This window comes from Stomoxys calcitrans, chromosome 4 (assembly GCF_963082655.1).
Source record: "Stomoxys calcitrans chromosome 4, idStoCalc2.1, whole genome shotgun sequence".
In the NCBI taxonomy this organism is placed as follows: Eukaryota; Metazoa; Arthropoda; class Insecta; order Diptera; family Muscidae; genus Stomoxys; species Stomoxys calcitrans.
In genome coordinates this window covers 60,606,842-60,622,367 of record NC_081555.1, presented here as the reverse complement: position 1 = coordinate 60,622,367, position 15,526 = coordinate 60,606,842, and positions in this window count along the sequence as shown.

Genomic DNA, 15,526 nt, shown 5'->3' with positions numbered 1-15,526 from the left:
TTCGTAGGACAGAAGTGTTTGATAACTCTGAAAGGTGAGTTGTATGCTAGTGCTACATTAAGCGGAAATCTATTTGTAATGGATGAAAAACATACGGCTATGATGACGTCGTGTATTCACACTTGGCACCGTCGATTTGGTCACCGTGATATGAATGCAATAAAATCTGGTGTGAATAAGTCACTAATGGCTGGGATACAATTGGAGAGATGCAATTGTGAAAGTAAGTGTGAAGTGTGTTTAAAAGGGAAGATGACCCGGAAACCCTTTCCGAAGATTGCAGAAAATCGCGCAAAAAGCACACTCGACTTAATACACAGTGACTTGTGTGGTCCCATGCGAAATTGCACACCAACTGGTAATCGCTATGTTCTGACCCTAATTGATGACAAGAGCAGATATTGTACTGTTTATTTTTTGAAAAATAAAGGGGAAGCAATTCATAAAATCAAAGATTTTGTGGCATACACTGAAACAAAATTTGGTAAGCGTATGAAAACCTTGCGGACAGACAGAGGCAGAGAATTTTGCAGCAAGGAGATGAAATCATTTCTAAATAGCAAAGGGATTCATCACGAGTTAACTGCTCCATATACACCCGAACAGAATGGTGTAGCTGAAAGGAAAAACAGAAGCCTAATGGAAATGGCAAGATGCATGCTCTTTGATGCGGATATGGATGTGAAATATTGGGCAGAGGCAGTTAACACTGCAAATTATCTACAAAATCGTCTACCAACGTTTGCAACCGAAGTAACACCCTATGAGGAATGGCATTCGAAAAAGCCAAGCATGAAACATATTAAGATTTTTGGTTCTGTTGCATATGCTCACGTCACAAAGAAGAAGCGCCAAAAGCTGGATGCTGTTGCAAGAAAATACATCTTCGTGGGATATTCTGATGAAACAAAAGGTTATCGTCTGCTGGATCCCAATGATAACACCATTATCATAAGTAGAGACGTTAGTTTTTTGGAAGAAGACAAGTCGAAAGTTGAATTTGCTGAAACTACATTCGAAGAAAATTGCGAAATCGGGCAAACATCAAATGACAACAAAGAAGTTATAAATGAGATACCAGATGCCATCGAAATTGCATCAGGAGATGAACCATTCGAAACCGCAAGTGATTCATTTACTTCCGAAGAAGATGAAGAAGAAAATGCAGTTATCCCAAAAAGGGTTGCACTAAGGTCAACAAAAGGTAAGAAGCCCAAGCGATATGAAGCGAATATGACAGCAATGAAATCAGAACCTCAAACGTACGAGGAAGTTATGAACCATCCAGAGAAAGAAAAGTGGATTCTTGCAATGAAAGATGAAATCCAGTCCATGTACAACAATAACACCTGGGATTTGGTAGAATTACCCAAAGGCAGAAAAGCTATAAGTTGCAAATGGATTTTTAAAATAAAAACTTTGGTTGACGGAGGAAGTCGATATAAGGCACGACTTGTTGCAAGAGGTTTTTCACAGAAATATGGTGAAGACTACGACCATATTTTTGCTCCAGTTGTGAAACACACAACCTTTCGAACATTACTTGCTGTTGCTTCACATAACAATTTGAAAGTTCATCACATTGATATAAAAACGGCGTTTTTGAACGGGAATATTGACAGAGAAATTTTTATAAAACAGCCAAAAGGTTTCATCGAGGAAGGAAAAGAGAATCTGGTTTGTAAGTTAAACCAAAGTATTTACGGGCTCAAACAATCCGCTAGATGTTGGAATCAAAGAATTAATGATGTGCTCACAAATTTCGGATTCAGAAGGGGAAAAGCGGATAATTGTTTGTACGTGAAGGAAGTGTCTGGTAATTACGTATACGTCCTAGTGTACGTAGATGATATACTTGTAGCAGCCAACTGCGATGATATTGTTCAAGAAGTAATATCTTATATATCGTCAAAATTCAAAGTAACAGACATGGGAGAACTTAAATTGTATCTAGGGATGGAGGTATCAAGAGATGATAATGGATTATTTTATATATCACAAACTAGATATATAGACAAAATTATTAACCAGTATGCCCTTGATAAAGCAAAACCATCACTTATCCCGCTAGATACAGGCTACTTCAAAGAAATAAAAGATGAAGATTTATTGGAAACCGACAACAAATATCGCATGACTATTGGTTCACTACTTTACTTGGCTGGTAATTCCAGGCCAGATATTTCTGCTGCCGTTTCTATTTTATCGCGCAAAGTAAGCAAGCCGTCCAAAAGGGATTGGAATGAAGTGAAACGTGTGTTCAAATATCTGAAAGGGACTCGATGTGAAAAGCTTTGTGTAGGCACAAAAGACGTAAAGTTGACGGGTTATGCAGATGCCGATTGGGCAGGTGACAACAAAGATCGCAAGTCAACTAGTGGATATTTATTCAAACTTGGTCAAGCCACTATCAGCTATGCAAGCCGAAAACAAAACATCGTATCACTTCATCAACTGAAGCAGAGTTGGTGTCACTTGCGGAAGCAACACAAGAGTGTATATGGTTGCAGCAATTGCTGAAGGATTTCAAAATTGATCTTATCGAAAAGCCACTTATATTTGAAGATAATCAAAGCTGTCTAAAAATACTAGACTCGGAAAGAATTAACCCACGCTGCAAACATATTGATATTAAATACTTTTATATTAAAGATGTTAAGAATTCCAATGAAATAGAATATAAGTACTGTCCTACGGCTACTATGATTGCCGATATGTTAACTAAGCCATTAGGCAACATAAAATTGAGAACACTCAAAGAACTTGGCGGATTAATTATATAATATTTATATAGTGTTATTGAGAAGGGGTATTGGATTTACTTTAACAATAACACTTTGTTACTTTCATTTATTATTTTTTATGTTTTACCAAGGTAGTCTTTGAAGTAATTTCTCACATAGTATACATATTTTTCATTTGTGAAAAATCTTCTTGTTACTTCTAATAAAACCTTTGAATTGAAAACAATTCGAAACATTCTTCGTCTTCTTGCATTAGCTGACCTCTTAATATGTGATAGGACGGTCCTTGTGGCACTGGACCTATCGAAGGCATTCGACACGGTCAGCCATGCCAAATTATTTGAGAATTTCGCCAACACGTCCCTCCAGCCAGGCCTGAAACGTTGGGTCGCGAATTATCTGTGTGGCCGCCAGTCATTTGTGGAATTTAGGGATAAGAAGTCAAAACACCGTAGAGTGAAACAGGGAGTTCCCCAAGGTGGGGTGATATCTCCGGCTCTGTTTAACCTCTACCTATCCTCCATCCCACCTCCTCCAGACGGCATAGAGATCGTATCATATGCGTACGATCATGGCATCAGGCCCCCCACCCATTGATGACATCTGCGATAGGTTGAACGTCTACCTCAACGAGCTTGCCTCATATTTCGCTGCAAGAAATCTGAAGATATCCGCCACCAAATCTTCAGCCACACTGTTCACTACAAATACGCGTGAGGTGAATTCTGAGCTGACTGTGATGGTCGATGGAGAAATGATTCCGACCATCAAGTGTCCCAAAATACTTGGCGTCACATTTGACTGCTCCTACACTTTCTCCCCACATGCCACAGCAATCTGCAATAAAGTCAAAAGTAGAAACAAGGTCCTCAAGTCACTCGCTGGCAGCACTTGGGGTGCAGACAAAGAAACCTTGTTGACCACGTACAAAGCAATTGGCCGGTCTGTGGTAAGTTATGCAGCGCCAGTGTGGTCACGTCAACTTTGTGACACGCAGTGGAATAATATTCAGATCTGTCAGAATGCAGCCCTCCGAACTGCGACGGGCTGTCTCCTCAGTTCTCATGTGGACCACCTCCATCAGGAGACAAAGATCCTACCAGTGCGAAGACATAACTACATGCTGTCTAAGCAATACCTTCTGGGCTGTTATCGCAGAAATCATCCAAATCATCATCTTGTGGATAGATACCCACCGCCCAGAAGCCTTAAGGTTGATCTACACGATCTAGAGCGTGAGGTCCAACGCTACAAGAGAGAACCTCTAGATCAAGCGGCATATCAAGCGGGTCTGAACAACATTCATGCAAACACGGTAGCAGACGCGTTAATTGGCTACCGGGTGAATGTAGTCCTTGGAGAACGACCGCCACCCATTGCACCCGAAGAAATCGACCTCCCCCGGCAAACCAGAGTGGTTCTGGCTCAATTACGTTCCGGCAGATGCAGCCGCCTCAATTCCCACAGAGCTAGGATTGATGCCGACGTGCAAGATGTATGTCCCGATTGTAACCAGGGACCGCACGATACACGTCACCTGTTTAACTGCCCGGCCAGACCCACATCCCTGTGGACGCACCCCATCTTAGTCGCGGAGTTCCTGGGTCTTGACACTCAACAGAATCAAGCAGACTAAAGATAGAACACAATAAACTGCTACAACAACAACAACAAATTAGAGTTGCACTAATCCCTGATTTTGACGGGTAGTGGCTTCAATATGGTATATGTGTGCCGTAATTAATCGTTTTTATTTACATATAACTTTATTTCATTTAGCATCGAGCTTTAAAAACATACAATTTCATTCGTAGTCGCAAGAAAAAATGCCTCTTATGTCACCTTGTTGTGCAATGAAAATTTCATTTTAGCTGCGTACCTGGAAGCGAAATTTTCGGTCACAGTAACGATATGTCAATGCATTTCGGGATATGTCAATGCATTTTTATGGCAAAGCTTGGTATGCACCAGAGAACTGCATGAGACCCTAAATTTGGCACTCAAATGCCACTCGTGCCAAAACAAGCGCCTGTTATGCATGCCACATCAAAACAATGTTAACTAGAAATGCTCTTCATATGACAATAGAGCAAGAGTTGATCGAACGTTTCAGCAATCGTTCAGTGGATGTGCTTTTCAATTTGAGTGTCGGACATCGTATGCTGTTTGCGAATAAGAACTATTTAGATGAGTGCCATATGAAGCCAAAGCAAGCAGAGGATTTCATAACAAAAAAACAAACAAACAAAGACACATAGACAAGATATAGTAGTAGTAGTAGTAATAGATTTTATTGAGTCTTCTTCTTTTTCAATGAATTGACAATGGTATAAACGAGTGGTTAACATGAACACATAGAACTATTGTTGTCTTATTCTATTACACACTGGACTTGTTATGAAATGCTACTTGCAATATTGAAATGTATAATATGATGTATTACATATAAAACAGAAAGCGGGAGAAAAGGCTTCCCCGCGGCCCTTACTGTTACTGGACAGGCAATAAATATATAATAAAAACAAAGATGCTCATAAAAGAGCTCATAAACGTAAGTTCATTGATATGACTTTGTATAGGCAAGATATATTCATTTACAGGTAGTGTGCACAATCTGTCAAAATCAGTGATTAGTGCAACCCTGATTTTGTTTATGTTACTAGTTCGCGCCATTTTCATTGTTTGTGTGTGTTATGGTTCTTAACTATAATACTTACAAAATACAACCAAAACTTGTTAACAGAAAGTGCACTCGCGAGAAAAAATTGTACTCAGCTGTCTACGGTACACTACCTGTTAATTAGGTCATGGTTACTAGTTCGCGCCATATTTCGTTTGTGTTTGTTATGGTACATTTGTAGTCGCAAGAAAAAATGCCTCTTATGTCACCTTGTTGTGCAATGAAAATTTCATTTTAGCTGCGTACCTGCAAGCGAAATTTTCGGTCACAGTAACGATATGTCAATGCATTTCGGGATATGTCAATGCATTTTTATGGCAAAGCTTGGTATGCACCAGAGAACTGCATGAGACCCTAAATTTGGCACTCAAATGCCACTCGTGCCAAAACAAGCGCCTGTTATGCATGCCACATCAAAACAATGTTAACTAGAAATGCTCTTCATATGACAATAGAGCAAGAGTTGATCGAACGTTTCAGCAATCGTTCAGTGGATGTGCTTTTCAATTTGAGTGTCGGACATCGTATGCTGTTTGCGAATAAGAACTATTTAGATGAGTGTCATATGAAGCCAAAGCAAGCAGAGGATTTCATAACAAAAAAACAAACAAACAAAGACACATAGACAAGATATAGTAGTAGTAGTAGTAGTAATAGGTTTTTATTGAGTCTTCTTCTTTTTCAATGAATTGACAATGGTATAAACGAGTGGTTAACATGAACACATAGAACTATTGTTGTCTTATTCTATTACACATTGGACTTGTTATGAAATGCTACTTGCAATATTGAAATGTATAATATGATGTATTACATATAAAACAGAAAGCGGGAGAAAAGGCTTCCCCGCGGCCCTTACTGTTACTGGACAGGCAATAAATATATAATAAAAACAAAGATGGTCATAAAAGAGCTCATAAACGTAAGTTCATTGATATGACTTTGTATAGACAAGAAATATTCATTTACAGGTAGTGTGCACAATCTGTCAAAATCAGTGATCAGTGCAACCCTGATTTTGTTTATGTTACTAGTTCGCGCCATTTTCATTGTTTGTGTGTGTTATGGTTCTTAACTATAATACTTACAAAATACAACCAAAACTTGTTAACAGAAAGTGCACTCGCGAGAAAAAATTGTACTCAGCTGTTTACGGTACACTACCTGTTAATTAGGTCATGGTTACTAGTTCGCGCCATATTTCGTTTGTGTTTGTTATGGTTCTTAACAATAATGACCAAAACTCGTTGAAAGATAAAGGACTTCGCGAGAAAAAATTGTACTCAGCTGTTTTGCGGTACACTACCTGGTAGTTATATTAAGTCTGTTAGCGTACTTTTCCAGTAATAATTTGCAGGAGAGTAAGAGCCATTTTGGTTAGGTTAGGTTGAAAAGAGGGTGCAGATATTAATCCACCCCATGCCACTATGGACTTTTTCAATCCCATGGCAGCCAATCCCATGGCAGCCGGTTGTACGTACCGGATTGACCCGATGAATTCCTTCATCGGCAAGGGCTGCCGCCTCAGTGTACCACACACTGCTACTACAACAACATGGACTTTTTATGTGCATACTTACAAAATCCTTAATTGTTTTCAATACCACTCCCCTAAGTTGGTTTATGTCAGATATTGTGTCTCCACCTAATTACCGGTATCTTTTGGACGCGAAAGCCGGGCAATGGCAAAGGAAATGCTCCAACGCATGCCTGCTATCACTTGCCTCAACGATTTTACATAAGTGAGCTCGTAGTCCTATGTGTCCCGTTATGATACCAATAGCAATACTGACTAAATTCTTACTTCCTTTCAGTAATAGCGTCGTCTTCTCACGATCTGGACCCCCCATAGGATTTTCGCCGTCTTACCGACCGTTTCGCTGTTTCACAATGTTTCATGCGCATTCGTTGCCCACTATCTTAACTGGGACTGCGTCGACCCGAGAGGCTTCGGATTAACCAAGTTTATTGACGGCATTCCTCTGGCCTTTACCGCTAAATCGTGTGCCCTTTTATTTCCCCTTATTTCGTTATGGCCCGGCTCCCAAGCGATGCGGATTTTGCCATCCTCAGAGAAGGCGTTAATCTCCTTTTTACACTGCAAAACTGTTCGTGACCTGCTTGTTATTGCCCTTATGGCAATTTTACTGTCGGTAAAGATGTTTACACTCGACGTCATCGCGTTAGCACCACACCACTTCACGCATTCCGTGATCGCCCGGATCTCCGCCTGCAGGACCGTATTATGGTCAGGCAGTCTTAAACAGATCTCAGTCCGTGGGTTCTCAATGTAAACCCCAAGGCCATGATCTTCCAGAGGGCAATACTAGGCTTCCGTCAATCAAAAACTGCGCCGATGGCAGCAGTGCCTGGCACTCAATTTTAGGGTTCATCTCAGGTATCCGATCGGAAACCTCTTCTCTTCCTTCCAGGTTTCCTATCGTCGCCTCCATTATACCGAGACGGTATGAGCTGCTCCCATCCTCAATCCATTCTCCCATCGCCTTAAGTCTCATAGCCGCAGTGGCTGCCTCACACTTAATCTGTATGTCAATGGGTCGGATACCTAGAATAGTCTCCAGTGCCCTAGTGGGTGTGGTCCTCATCGCTCCGCCTATGCCAAGATAACATGTTCTCTAAACCTGTTGTATGGTCTTAATGTTACACTTTTTCTTAGCAGTCCACCAAACTACTGAGGCGTTAGTAAGTATTGGTCTAATCACGCACCTGTAAAGCCATTGGACTATCCTCGGATTCAGGCCCAATTTCGAGCCTGAATATGACACTTCCAATTAAGTATCCTGTCCAAGATCACACCTAAGTATTTGACCTTGTCAGATATCGAAATCGTCCTATTGAGGAAACGTGGTGCGTTAAATTGGCCCTCCTTCGTCTTCCTCGTGAACAGTCATATTTCAGTCTTCTCAGGGTTAACAATGAGAACTCTGGGTCTCGCCAAGTCGTATGCCATATGCAAAACCCTTTCGGCCCTTCTGCATAGCTCGTTCGGATCCTTACTCTCATAATAAGTAATTTATGGTGGTCACCCTTAGGAATGGCGATAAAATGCCCCCTGTGCCACTTTCTCCCTTATATTTATGCCATGGGACACAGTCTCTAAGGACCGGGTCCACCCAGTACTAGTCTAAGGATTGGATCAGTATGTCGGTCCGCACATTGTCAAAAGCTCCCTCGATGTCAATTCATACCGCTAGTGTGTACGTTTTGGCATCGAAGGATTGTTCTATTTTATGCACAACGTCGTACAGGGCAGTCTCCACCGACCTTCCCTTGACATAGACATGTTGTTTGTATTGGGTTGCCCAAAAAGTAATTGTGGATTTTTTAAAAGAAAGTAAATGCATTGTTAAAAAGACTTAGAATAAACTTTAATCAAATATACTTTTTTTACACTTTTTTTCTAAAGCAAGCTAAAAGTAACAGCTGATAACTGACAGAAGAAAGAATGCAATTACAGAGTCACAAGCTATGAAAAAATTTGTCAACGCTGACTATATGAAAAATCCGCAATTACTTTTTGGGCAATATATGCTGGTCAAACAATACCTTAAAAAAAATTAAATTAAAAAAAAAAAAGTAAAGCTTAAGATCAAGCGGGTGTAGACAACATTTATGCAAAAACGGTAGTAGATGAAGTAAATAGCTACCGGGCGAATGTAGTCCTTGGAGAACGTACGCCTCCCATTGCACCTGAAGAAATTGGCAGACCAGAGCAGTTCTGGCTCAATAACGATCCGGCAGATGTAGCCGCATCAACTCCTACAGAGCACCGATTGATACCGACGTGTGTCCGCATAGTGACCTGGGACCACACGACACACGTCATCTGTTTAACAACCCAGCCAAACAACTCGACTCGACGCAGTTTCTGGATCTGGATATTCATCGGAAATAAGCATACAAAATGTACAACACAACAACATCGTATTCGTTGCCTTACATTATTGCAAATTAGCCCATGGACATTCCATTGAGGAACAGGGGCAAACGTCTCACATATAAGGGACTTCCATTTTATAGTTGAGTCCAAACGACGTGCCCCAGTGCGACATGGCTTCCTTGACTTCTATTAATAGCATATTAACTCACACCTGACGCCAGCATTAGGAGGGGATAACCACTCGTCATGATTCAAACTCAGAAGTTCAGAGAAGTTTTACATGGCATGGTACCTCTCAAATGTTGCCAGCATTAAGAGGGGAAAACTTTCAGTGACAATTTTCTTTCTGGTGGTCTCGCTAGGATTCGAACCCAGGCGCTACGGTGGCCTCCAATATATTAGGAACCATACCACACACAAACAACGAAAAATGGCGCAAACTAGTAGCATGCACAAATTAGAGTCAATCCAGGAGACAAAGCTGACCAACACCTGCAGCTTGCACAGTTGTCACGGTTACAATGTGCTACGTAAGGATCGCTCAAGGAATGGAGGTGGGGGATTGGCCTTCGTTATACACCATTCCGTGCAGTATTATTATTTTATTATTTAATTAATAGATGAGTTTACAAATTGCTTATGTTACTTCCTCGATAAATTATATATAAATGATTCGTATTCTACATCTATGTTTGGCTTAGCGATTTGCTGTTTGCCATTTTCTCATATTAAGTTATACAATAAAAAGAATTCAAATGTGATTAGATATTGTATTCATTTAGAATTAATTTTCTATATTTACAACTTGCAATAATATATTTGTACAGTGAAAGAAAATTCGTGCCATTTAGTATCTGAATAACTTCACTCTCTTCAAGAACACGCTTGCCAAAAAATATTGTTCTGTATTCTGCTAAAATAGGGCAAGCTCCAATAAAATGTAATGTGTCTTCGGGCTGGTTTAAATTACAAATTGAACAAAATACATTTGAGTTATTTCTTCCAGTGAAATGTTTGGCATTCAAGTCAAGCAGGCCACCTCTAGCTTTTATAATCAAACCTGTTGCATATGCAGATAGATCTGCAGTACAAGAAGGGATTTGACTGTATTGTAAGCAAGAATAAAGATCATGGAATTGCGAGTTATTTGCACTGCTACAAAAATCATTACGTTCGTGAGTACTCAAATTGTCAATAATCTCCTTCCAATAATAACAAACGGGGACGTTATGATTGGGAGGAAAGTATTGTATCTTTTCGCATATATTTGACCATTCTTTCGCCCAATATATTTTCAACTCCAAAACTTTTTCTGCAAGTACTCGTGGCAATCTGTGTGATCCTAAACGCAGAACTCTGCTGACATAACAAAAATGATTCTTTAACGTAGACATATATAAAGTGGGTAGACCAGTTTCTAAGTGTATGATATAGTTTGGCGTATTATTTGGAAGGTACAACATTTTTTTAATGAAAAATCTTAGCAGTTTCTCCACACATTCATATTTCTGGAAACCCCATATTTGTGAAGCATAAAACATTATTGATCTAGAGCATGCTGTGAAAATCTTCAATTTATTACTTTTCGATATTCTAGGTTGGGCTAAATATTTCGACCATGTAGAATTTATAGCCATCTTGGAAGACAAAAGTTTAGTCTGTAAGTGAGTATTGAATGATAAATTGTATGCAAGTTCAACTCCAAGATAGGTGTATCGGTTTACAATCTCAATCTCTTGATTATCATAATACCATTTCAGACCTGACTTTATTCGACTACCTCTACGAAAAACAAGTATCTTCGATTTCAATAAGTTGACTTTCAAACGCCATTTAGTGCAATACCCTTGCAAAGAGTTTATCATCGTTTGTAAACCATTGGGGGAATCAGATAGAATTACTATGTCATCTGCGTAAAGTAATACTTTAATATTACAACCTGCGACACTGACTCCACCCGGTAATTCGTCTGGTAGATCGTTGATGTATAATGAAAACAGTGTCGGACTTAGAATACATCCCTGTTTCACACCCGAATTTACGCTAAATGCCTTCGAAAAACTGCAACCGTCCCAAATCTTTGTAGTTGTATTATTATACAGACCTTGTAATATTTTTATTACCTTCGTAGATAAACCCATACCTGATAATTTGTAAAAAAGGCTGTTTCTAGGTATCAAATCGAATGCTGTCGAAAAATCGACGAAAAAACTATAAGTGGGCTTATTATCATTCATATTGAGATATACAGTATTCACAAGGTTAAAAATGTTATCCACCGTTGAATATTCCTTTCTAAAACCTGCTTGAAATTCGTTAAGGATATTTTCACGTTCCAGCCAACCTGTAATACGATTTAATAGGATGGTATTGAAAATTTTCGAAATTGTATCCATGAGCGATAATCCTCTATAATTTGAAGCAATGTTAGGATCGCCTTTTTTAAAAAGGGGAATCAATATAGATTGTGTGAAAGATATTGGTATATCCACATGTAAAAAAATCCTATTAAAAATAAGGAGAACATTCTTCATTCCGTGCAGTATAGATCTATCTCGCCTGCGCTTGACGCTAGTGACCCATACATGGTATGTATGGGGGTAGCAGTCAGGTCTGGTACTGCCGAGATAGAGATATACAACGTGTATATACCGCCGGTTGGTAGCTGTGTCCCGATTTATGGCCAGGCTTACAACCACGACATAAGTGGGTTGCTATCTGGCCATAGTCGTCTGGTTCTGGGGGATTTTAATGCACATCACACGTCATGGCATTCTCCCCTAGGTAACGACCAGCGTGGCATAGCTTTGGCAGAGCAGATAGATAGCTCCACGTTTTGCACGGTGAATGAGGATACCCCCACTAGGATTACGAGGAGGTGCAGCAGCTCGCCAGACATCTCAATTGCATCCCCTGATCTCCTGAGTGACGTATCCTGGCAAGCCGTCATCTCTTTGGGGTCAGACCACCTCCCCATAATTCTCACCATCGACCGACCACCCGACTTCATAACCTCTGAGCGCCGGACGTTCATCAATTATAAGAAGGCCGATTGGACTAGCTTCAGAGAGTATACCAATCGCCGCTTCAATGAACTACCACCCCCCTCTGATGTGCTTGTGGCCGAGAGGAAATTCCGAGACATCATCAACGCAGCAGCCGCTCGCTTTATACCAGGCGGTCGAATACCACAAGTGCGACCCAATTTCCCGGCGCAAGCAGTGCTACTCGCAGACAAGCGTGATGGGATTCGTGCTATGGACCCCGCTAACCCCAGAATCAGCGAGCTGAATCTGGAAATAAACAGGGTAGTCAACGAACATAAGCGGAATTTGTGGCTGGAACACTTGGAGCAATGTAACTTAGGCACCGGTGCAGGCAAACTGTGAGCCACTGTTAAGTCTCTCTCGAACCCCGGCAGGCGGGCGAGATAACCGTGACTGATCCGAAGAGATGCGCCAGGTTGTTCAACCGTCAATTTATTGTGCATCCCGAGAGAGACAGGGCAAGGAGGAGAGCCATTCGACGTATTCGTGGTCTCCGAGCCGATGATCAGCCATCACAATTTACCGTGGGCGAAGTTACGAATGTCATCCGTAGCGCCAAATCTTCCAAGGCGTTGGGCCCCGACGGAATCTCTACATTGATGCTGAAGAATCTGGATTCACCTGGAGTTGAGTACTTTACCACTGTCCTTAACCTGTCATTGAACACTCTTATAGTTCCCGATGTGAGTGATCCCGCTACTGAAGCCTGGAAAAGACCCGAGTTTGTGGGAGTCGTACAGACCGATCTCCCTTCTCTCACCAGTAGCAAAGACGCTTGAGGCCTTACTCCTCCCGAGCCTCGTAGGAGAATTTCCATTCGCCGAGCATCAACATGGATTTCGGAGACTGCATAGCACAACAACAGCTTTGCATGCCATCACCGCACACATTTGCCGTGGCTTCAATCAACCCAGGCCATGTGATAGGACGGTCCTTGTGGCACTGGACCTATCGAAGGCATTCGACACGGTCAGCTATGCCAAATTATTTGAGAATTTCGCCAACACGTCCCTCCAGCCAGGCCTGAAACGTTGGGTCGCGAATTATCTGTGTGGCCGCCAGTCATTTGTGGTATTTATGGATAAGAAGTCGAAACACCGTAGAGTGAAACAGGGAGTTCCCCAAGGTGGGGTGATATCTCCGGCTCTGTTTAACCTCTACCTATCCTCCATCCCACCCCCTCCAGACGGCATAGAGATCGTAGCAAAGAGCTTGCCTCATATTTCGCTGCAAGAAATCTGAAGATATCCGCCACCAAATCTTCAGCTATATATATATATATATATATATATATATATATATATATATATATATATATATATATATATATATATATATATATATATATATATATATATATATATATATATATATATATATATATATATATATATATATATATATATATATATATAGATATACATATATATATGATATTCATACATATATAGATTCTATTTATACGAACCCAAGATATTTTCCTTAGTCTATTATTAAAATTGCTTGGGTGAAGGATGATCATGAAGGCGGCCCTGCTACGAATTGCGCCAAATAAATGCTCCAATATATTCTGGTTTAATCACTGTGTTAAAATATATTTCATTGGGTACCTTTCTTGGACATAATTAAACACCATTAACAGTGTATTTGTCATAATTATATCCTATTGGAAATAATCCACAGATTTTTAATTGAGAATAATGGGTTGTGGCTTCACCTCGGTCATTTCACGCAAAAATTTGCTTATTTATCTAGGTTAAGACCAAATGTTTCCTTAGAAATAAATAATTTTAATCAATACTCATAAATCGTTAAAAGCAGTTTTGTTTTATTATATCATTAGACTTATTTTCAAATTCACAACAAACTTCCATAGACTTCATTTGATTCCCATATTGACTCGATCGACCTGCATGCCAGTTTCAGGCAATTCGGTTCAGCCGTACGGATCAAACACCTTTTGGATTTTAAATATATGAAATTTACTTTTTAATTTACAGGGAATAGGGTTCATATTTTTCTAAGTTTCTCTCCACATTTTTATCCTAAATCCCTTTCTATTTCAGAATACATCGGTTACATATCTTTGCCTGCCTCAACAAGCTTGAAGCAGTTAGGTCCCTACAATAGAATAGTTTCCTCCCAATTCGAAAAAAAAATCCTTAAGGCTGGTAACATATCCGATTTTCGCGACGAAAATTAAAAAAATTCCCGGATTAATTTTTTTAGGTATTACAAAAATCTCAATAATAACTTAATACTTTATTTAAATTCTATCATAAGTAATTATTTTGGTTTTGAAATCTTTTATCCATACAAAAGGATTCGTAAAAATTTTGATTTTCATCGCGAAAAGCGGTATCAGTCTTATTAAAAACTTGTAATGTGTTGTTTGTTTTGTATCAATCAGTAAAATTAGATTTAAGCACAAATGTGCAATATATGTCCATTGGTTGGTTCTTAATTTTGTTCTTAAAATAAAATCGGGACTGTAAACACTTCCATATTCATAATTACCACTAGCTCTCAAAGGATTAATGTCAACGTCAAGGATGTATGCCCCACTTATAAAAAAAAACCACACCACATACGTGGCTGTCATATACTACCGTCAGTGGGCTCAATTCGAAAACTGTTGATGAGGAACATTAAAGATCTTGGCCATCAATGTGATTCTTATGTCTATTGAACAGTATGCTGTGAAGGTTGTTGCCTAGGCAAATAGCGTTATTATCATGGACGGTAACCGATTCCTTTCTACTAATACACATGCTATTGAAAGAGTATTGAGGAACTGTCTAGATGAGCTATGGTCAATGGTATTGGCATAAACAATACACTAAGCTTGTACTGTTCACGGATGGGTTACTGCGGACAGTCACCGATTTCGAGGGGAGAGTCTCAGGGAAGAGCTGAGTGACCAAGCAATTTGTTTGTCTATATATATAGTATGGCCTGGCAGACTAACGTCTAAAATTATACCTACTGGGATTGTGTTTCCTTGTCCTTTAATTCCAAAAAATATCGTCGAAGTAAGAAAGCTCCCTGAAAATTAAAAAATAATATTTTAGAGGGTCCATATCTTTGTTAAATTATTCTAATACTTACTCAAAAAGAGACATCCATTTCTTCAGAATTATTAATTTTTGGTACT